We start from the raw sequence: 6,000 nt of genomic DNA on the forward strand, positions 1-6,000 counted from the left end.
AGAATTGTGTGCTTGTAAGTCTGGATTTTGAAAAGGCGTTTGACAGGGTGTCGCATGAGTTTATGTTTCGTGTGCTGTTGAGAATGGGATTCCCAAGTGTGTTTGTAGCGAATGTAAGAAGTCTGTATGATAAAGCTTTATGTAGAGTGTTGGTGAATGGGTGGGTGAGTCAGAAAATTTTGGTTAAGTCTGGTGTGCGACAGGGTTGTCCTATGTCTCCTATGTTGTTTGTCTGTGTGATTGAGCCTTTGTTGCAGATGATCAGGAATGACAAGGTTATGAGAGGGCTGTTAGTGCCAGGGAGTGGTGGTAAATGTGTAAAAGTGTTGGGGTACATGGACGATGTGGTTGTGGTATGTCAGAATCAAGCGGCGCTGAATAGAGTCAGACTACATATTAGTTTTTTCTGTAGTGCGTCGGCTTTTAAAATAAATTGGGGTAAAAGTAAGTTTAGAGTGTTTGGTGATGTGGATGTGAGGTTGGATGAAGCTGAGCGTGTGGAAGGTGGAATTAAAGTGTTAGGTTTGGAATTTGATGAGCAGCTGAAAGGGGGTGCAAGTTGGGAAGAATGTGCCAGTAAGGTTAAGAGGAAACTTGATTTTTGGATGTTGCGTGAATTGACTATGACTGGGAAGGTTTTGGTTGTGAAAAGTGTGATTTTGCCGTTATTGTTATATGTAGGGTGTGTGTTTCCTCCCCCGTATGGGTGTTTAAGAAAGATTGTGAGGATGATGTTTTTATTTTTATGGGGGTGTAAGATGGAAAGACTGAAGCGTGAGGATGTAGTGAAAGTGAGAGCGAAAGGTGGATTGAATTTTCCGGATGTTGAGAGATTTTTGGGTGTAAATTATATAGCGAATGTTGTGAGGGTGTTGGATGGTAAGACTAAGACTGGGTGTATGACTAGATATATGGCTGGATGGATGCTGTGTGGGTTGCAATGGATGAAAAGATCTTTGAGTGTGCCGATGGCCTTTAGGTGCCCGGTGTGGTATGAATATGTTGAAAAGTTTGTTAGAAAGAATGATTTGTTGGGTGTGAGTATGAAAGATTTTGGTATAAAAAAGAAGGTTATGCGGATGTTTCGTGAGCGTGAGAGTATGTGTAATATAGAGTACTTGAGATCAAAAGAAGCGGCCGAGGTATGGAAGAAGATGGAAATGTGTGGTGTAACAAATAGACAGAAGGATGTGGTGTGGATGGGTTTGCAAGGTGTGTTGCCTGTGCGTGTGGTGCAAAAAATGCGTGATTTGGTTCGAACGGAGGACTGTCCTAGAGAAAGGTGTGGTGCAAGAGAGACTGTGTTGCATGTGTTTTGGGGTTGTGGGTTTGCACGGAAAGTATGGAATGGTTTGAGTGGGCTATGTAAGGAATTAGGTGGGGTGAATGTGATTTCATGGAAGATGGCTATGTTTGGGATTGGTGCATGTGGCAAAGTGAAAGAGAGATTGATGTGGTTGTTGATGGCTTGTGTAATGGAGGCATTGTGGGATGCAAGAAATATGTGTGTATACAAAAGGGAAGAGTGGGAGGTAAATGATGTTATGAGGATTATATTAGGGAAATTCTATATGTGTTATCAATTCGATAAAAGGAAAGGCGGTGCTGGGTTTGATGCTGAAGGTGTGTGGAAGGTTAAAAAATGGTTGGATATGGTGAAATTTAGACAGGGTGTTGGATAAAAATAGTGGGTGGTATTTGGTTATGGGGATTGTGGGTGTGTTTATATGGTTGTATTTTTTGATGCACTGTAACAAGAGATATTAAAAAGTATAGTCTAAGCCATGATGATGTTTAAGCTTTGCATGGGATGACGCAACGATATTAAGATCTGTATCTTTGAGCAGATGGCAAAGAGTTTAAAACTGAGTGGTTTTGGAAAAAAAAAAAAAAAAAAAAAAAAAAAAAAAAAAAAATCTGTTCTTATCAGTTTAATATCTGATACGCCCCCTATCTGGGGGCCATATATTAAATGGATTTTTAGAACAGGGAGATGGAAGAAGAGCTTGCTCTGTCCACTCCACGCATTGACCTGGTATTGCAGTACTTCCAGGACCGGTGCACTTCTCTTATCCAGTTATCCAAAAATAGAATCATGTCTCTTTTCAGCAACAAAAATCCATAAGAACAGATTTTTGTCTCCTGTGTCTTATTTCGTGTCAATTTATTGTGTCTTTTTGTTGTTTTGTTTCTTATCTCTCTTAGCAAACAAGCATTTGCAGATAAGAAGACCCTTTTCTTTGTCCAAAAGGATTACTGCATTGATCCAATTATTTCTTTAATGGAGCAACTTGTGATTTGCTAATTCAATTGGATCTCCGAATGAATGAAACTATTAATCTGACGTAGTGTGTCTCCCTCTTGTGGACCCAGTGACGGAATAAAGGCAAGTGAGGATTATGACACACCTTTTAGAACCCTGCTGTTGCAGCATGCAGCTTCCTTGTCTATTTACTTGCCGGTGGCCCGAGAAACAATTGTGATGCACCTTGAAGTGCTGTTTCTGTGACATGCTGTGAATATTCCGAAAGAAGCTGGGCAGACAGTGTGATTAATTGCCTGGGGAGACGAGGACGGAACGGCAGGCCGACTAATCAGCGGGCGTCGTTGCACTTATGGTCAAGGGGAGGAGTTCATGCAAATTTTGCAGGCATCTCGTTTGAAAAGTCCTCGGCTCATGTGCGTGCCTTTGCAGACAGAGAGGTGTAAAGAGGGTCCCAGTGAAGGTGTCAGGCTTTTCAGGCTAGTCGGGCCTAGAATGTGCAGCAATGGAGTGTTGTGGGCCGCCGCTAAATAAAGTATACGGCGTGTGGCGTGGCTGTCTCCTACAGTTGTCAGGCCTAGCCTGAGAAGCGGGCGCTTTCCTGGGTCCCATTTCGGGTTATCGCTTCTCGGCCTTTTGGCTAAGATCAAGTGTAGTATCTGTTCTTATCAGTTTAATATCTGATACGCCCCCTATCTGGGGGCCATATATTAAATGGATTTTTAGAACAGGGAGATGGAAGAAGAGCTTGCTCTGTCCACTCCACGCATTGACCTGGTATTGCAGTACTTCCAGGACCGGTGCACTTCTCTTATCCAGTTATCCAAAAATAGAATCATGTCTCTTTTCAGCAACAAAAATCCATAAGAACAGATTTTTGTCTCCTGTGTCTTATTTCGTGTCAATTTATTGTGTCTTTTTGTTGTTTTGTTTCTTATCTCTCTTAGCAAACAAGCATTTGCAGATAAGAAGACCCTTTTCTTTGTCCAAAAGGATTACTGCATTGATCCAATTATTTCTTTAATGGAGCAACTTGTGATTTGCTAATTCAATTGGATCTCCGAATGAATGAAACTATTAATCTGACGTAGTGTGTCTCCCTCTTGTGGACCCAGTGACGGAATAAAGGCAAGTGAGGATTATGACACACCTTTTAGAACCCTGCTGTTGCAGCATGCAGCTTCCTTGTCTATTTACTTGCCGGTGGCCCGAGAAACAATTGTGATGCACCTTGAAGTGCTGTTTCTGTGACATGCTGTGAATATTCCGAAAGAAGCTGGGCAGACAGTGTGATTAATTGCCTGGGGAGACGAGGACGGAACGGCAGGCCGACTAATCAGCGGGCGTCGTTGCACTTATGGTCAAGGGGAGGAGTTCATGCAAATTTTGCAGGCATCTCGTTTGAAAAGTCCTCGGCTCATGTGCGTGCCTTTGCAGACAGAGAGGTGTAAAGAGGGTCCCAGTGAAGGTGTCAGGCTTTTCAGGCTAGTCGGGCCTAGAATGTGCAGCAATGGAGTGTTGTGGGCCGCCGCTAAATAAAGTATACGGCGTGTGGCGTGGCTGTCTCCTACAGTTGTCAGGCCTAGCCTGAGAAGCGGGCGCTTTCCTGGGTCCCATTTCGGGTTATCGCTTCTCGGCCTTTTGGCTAAGATCAAGTGTAGTATCTGTTCTTATCAGTTTAATATCTGATACGCCCCCTATCTGGGGGCCATATATTAAATGGATTTTTAGAACAGGGAGATGGAAGAAGAGCTTGCTCTGTCCACTCCACGCATTGACCTGGTATTGCAGTACTTCCAGGACCGGTGCACTTCTCTTATCCAGTTATCCAAAAATAGAATCATGTCTCTTTTCAGCAACAAAAATCCATAAGAACAGATTTTTGTCTCCTGTGTCTTATTTCGTGTCAATTTATTGTGTCTTTTTGTTGTTTTGTTTCTTATCTCTCTTAGCAAACAAGCATTTGCAGATAAGAAGACCCTTTTCTTTGTCCAAAAGGATTACTGCATTGATCCAATTATTTCTTTAATGGAGCAACTTGTGATTTGCTAATTCAATTGGATCTCCGAATGAATGAAACTATTAATCTGACGTAGTGTGTCTCCCTCTTGTGGACCCAGTGACGGAATAAAGGCAAGTGAGGATTATGACACACCTTTTAGAACCCTGCTGTTGCAGCATGCAGCTTCCTTGTCTATTTACTTGCCGGTGGCCCGAGAAACAATTGTGATGCACCTTGAAGTGCTGTTTCTGTGACATGCTGTGAATATTCCGAAAGAAGCTGGGCAGACAGTGTGATTAATTGCCTGGGGAGACGAGGACGGAACGGCAGGCCGACTAATCAGCGGGCGTCGTTGCACTTATGGTCAAGGGGAGGAGTTCATGCAAATTTTGCAGGCATCTCGTTTGAAAAGTCCTCGGCTCATGTGCGTGCCTTTGCAGACAGAGAGGTGTAAAGAGGGTCCCAGTGAAGGTGTCAGGCTTTTCAGGCTAGTCGGGCCTAGAATGTGCAGCAATGGAGTGTTGTGGGCCGCCGCTAAATAAAGTATACGGCGTGTGGCGTGGCTGTCTCCTACAGTTGTCAGGCCTAGCCTGAGAAGCGGGCGCTTTCCTGGGTCCCATTTCGGGTTATCGCTTCTCGGCCTTTTGGCTAAGATCAAGTGTAGTATCTGTTCTTATCAGTTTAATATCTGATACGCCCCCTATCTGGGGGCCATATATTAAATGGATTTTTAGAACAGGGAGATGGAAGAAGAGCTTGCTCTGTCCACTCCACGCATTGACCTGGTATTGCAGTACTTCCAGGACCGGTGCACTTCTCTTATCCAGTTATCCAAAAATAGAATCATGTCTCTTTTCAGCAACAAAAATCCATAAGAACAGATTTTTGTCTCCTGTGTCTTATTTCGTGTCAATTTATTGTGTCTTTTTGTTGTTTTGTTTCTTATCTCTCTTAGCAAACAAGCATTTGCAGATAAGAAGACCCTTTTCTTTGTCCAAAAGGATTACTGCATTGATCCAATTATTTCTTTAATGGAGCAACTTGTGATTTGCTAATTCAATTGGATCTCCGAATGAATGAAACTATTAATCTGACGTAGTGTGTCTCCCTCTTGTGGACCCAGTGACGGAATAAAGGCAAGTGAGGATTATGACACACCTTTTAGAACCCTGCTGTTGCAGCATGCAGCTTCCTTGTCTATTTACTTGCCGGTGGCCCGAGAAACAATTGTGATGCACCTTGAAGTGCTGTTTCTGTGACATGCTGTGAATATTCCGAAAGAAGCTGGGCAGACAGTGTGATTAATTGCCTGGGGAGACGAGGACGGAACGGCAGGCCGACTAATCAGCGGGCGTCGTTGCACTTATGGTCAAGGGGAGGAGTTCATGCAAATTTTGCAGGCATCTCGTTTGAAAAGTCCTCGGCTCATGTGCGTGCCTTTGCAGACAGAGAGGTGTAAAGAGGGTCCCAGTGAAGGTGTCAGGCTTTTCAGGCTAGTCGGGCCTAGAATGTGCAGCAATGGAGTGTTGTGGGCCGCCGCTAAATAAAGTATACGGCGTGTGGCGTGGCTGTCTCCTACAGTTGTCAGGCCTAGCCTGAGAAGCGGGCGCTTTCCTGGGTCCCATTTCGGGTTATCGCTTCTCGGCCTTTTGGCTAAGATCAAGTGTAGTATCTGTTCTTATCAGTTTAATATCTGATACGCCCCCTATCTGGGGGCCATATATTAAATGGATTT

General features: G+C 43.8%; 3 non-coding genes and 2 pseudogenes across 3 annotated transcripts; all 5 read left to right on the plus strand.

Moving 5' to 3' along the window:
- Positions 1 to 1,868: 1,868 nt before the first annotated feature.
- LOC142131439 (U2 spliceosomal RNA) lies at positions 1,869 to 2,069 on the plus strand (annotated as a pseudogene).
- An 814-nt stretch (positions 2,070 to 2,883) lies between these two features.
- Positions 2,884 to 3,074, plus strand: LOC142131434 (U2 spliceosomal RNA). Its single transcript, XR_012686408.1, has one exon. It is a non-coding gene; the product is annotated as a U2 spliceosomal RNA (small nuclear RNA).
- Positions 3,075 to 3,888: 814 nt separating this feature from the next.
- On the plus strand, positions 3,889 to 4,079 carry LOC142131435 (U2 spliceosomal RNA). The gene has a single exon (XR_012686409.1). It is a non-coding gene; the product is annotated as a U2 spliceosomal RNA (small nuclear RNA).
- Positions 4,080 to 4,893: 814 nt separating this feature from the next.
- On the plus strand, positions 4,894 to 5,084 carry LOC142131436 (U2 spliceosomal RNA). The gene has a single exon (XR_012686410.1). It is a non-coding gene; the product is annotated as a U2 spliceosomal RNA (small nuclear RNA).
- An 814-nt stretch (positions 5,085 to 5,898) lies between these two features.
- Positions 5,899 to 6,000, plus strand: LOC142131437 (U2 spliceosomal RNA; annotated as a pseudogene; the record flags this gene model as incomplete).

The sequence above is a fragment of the Mixophyes fleayi genome, unplaced genomic scaffold (genome assembly GCF_038048845.1).
Source record: "Mixophyes fleayi isolate aMixFle1 unplaced genomic scaffold, aMixFle1.hap1 Scaffold_3454, whole genome shotgun sequence".
Classification (NCBI taxonomy): Eukaryota; Metazoa; Chordata; class Amphibia; order Anura; family Limnodynastidae; genus Mixophyes; species Mixophyes fleayi.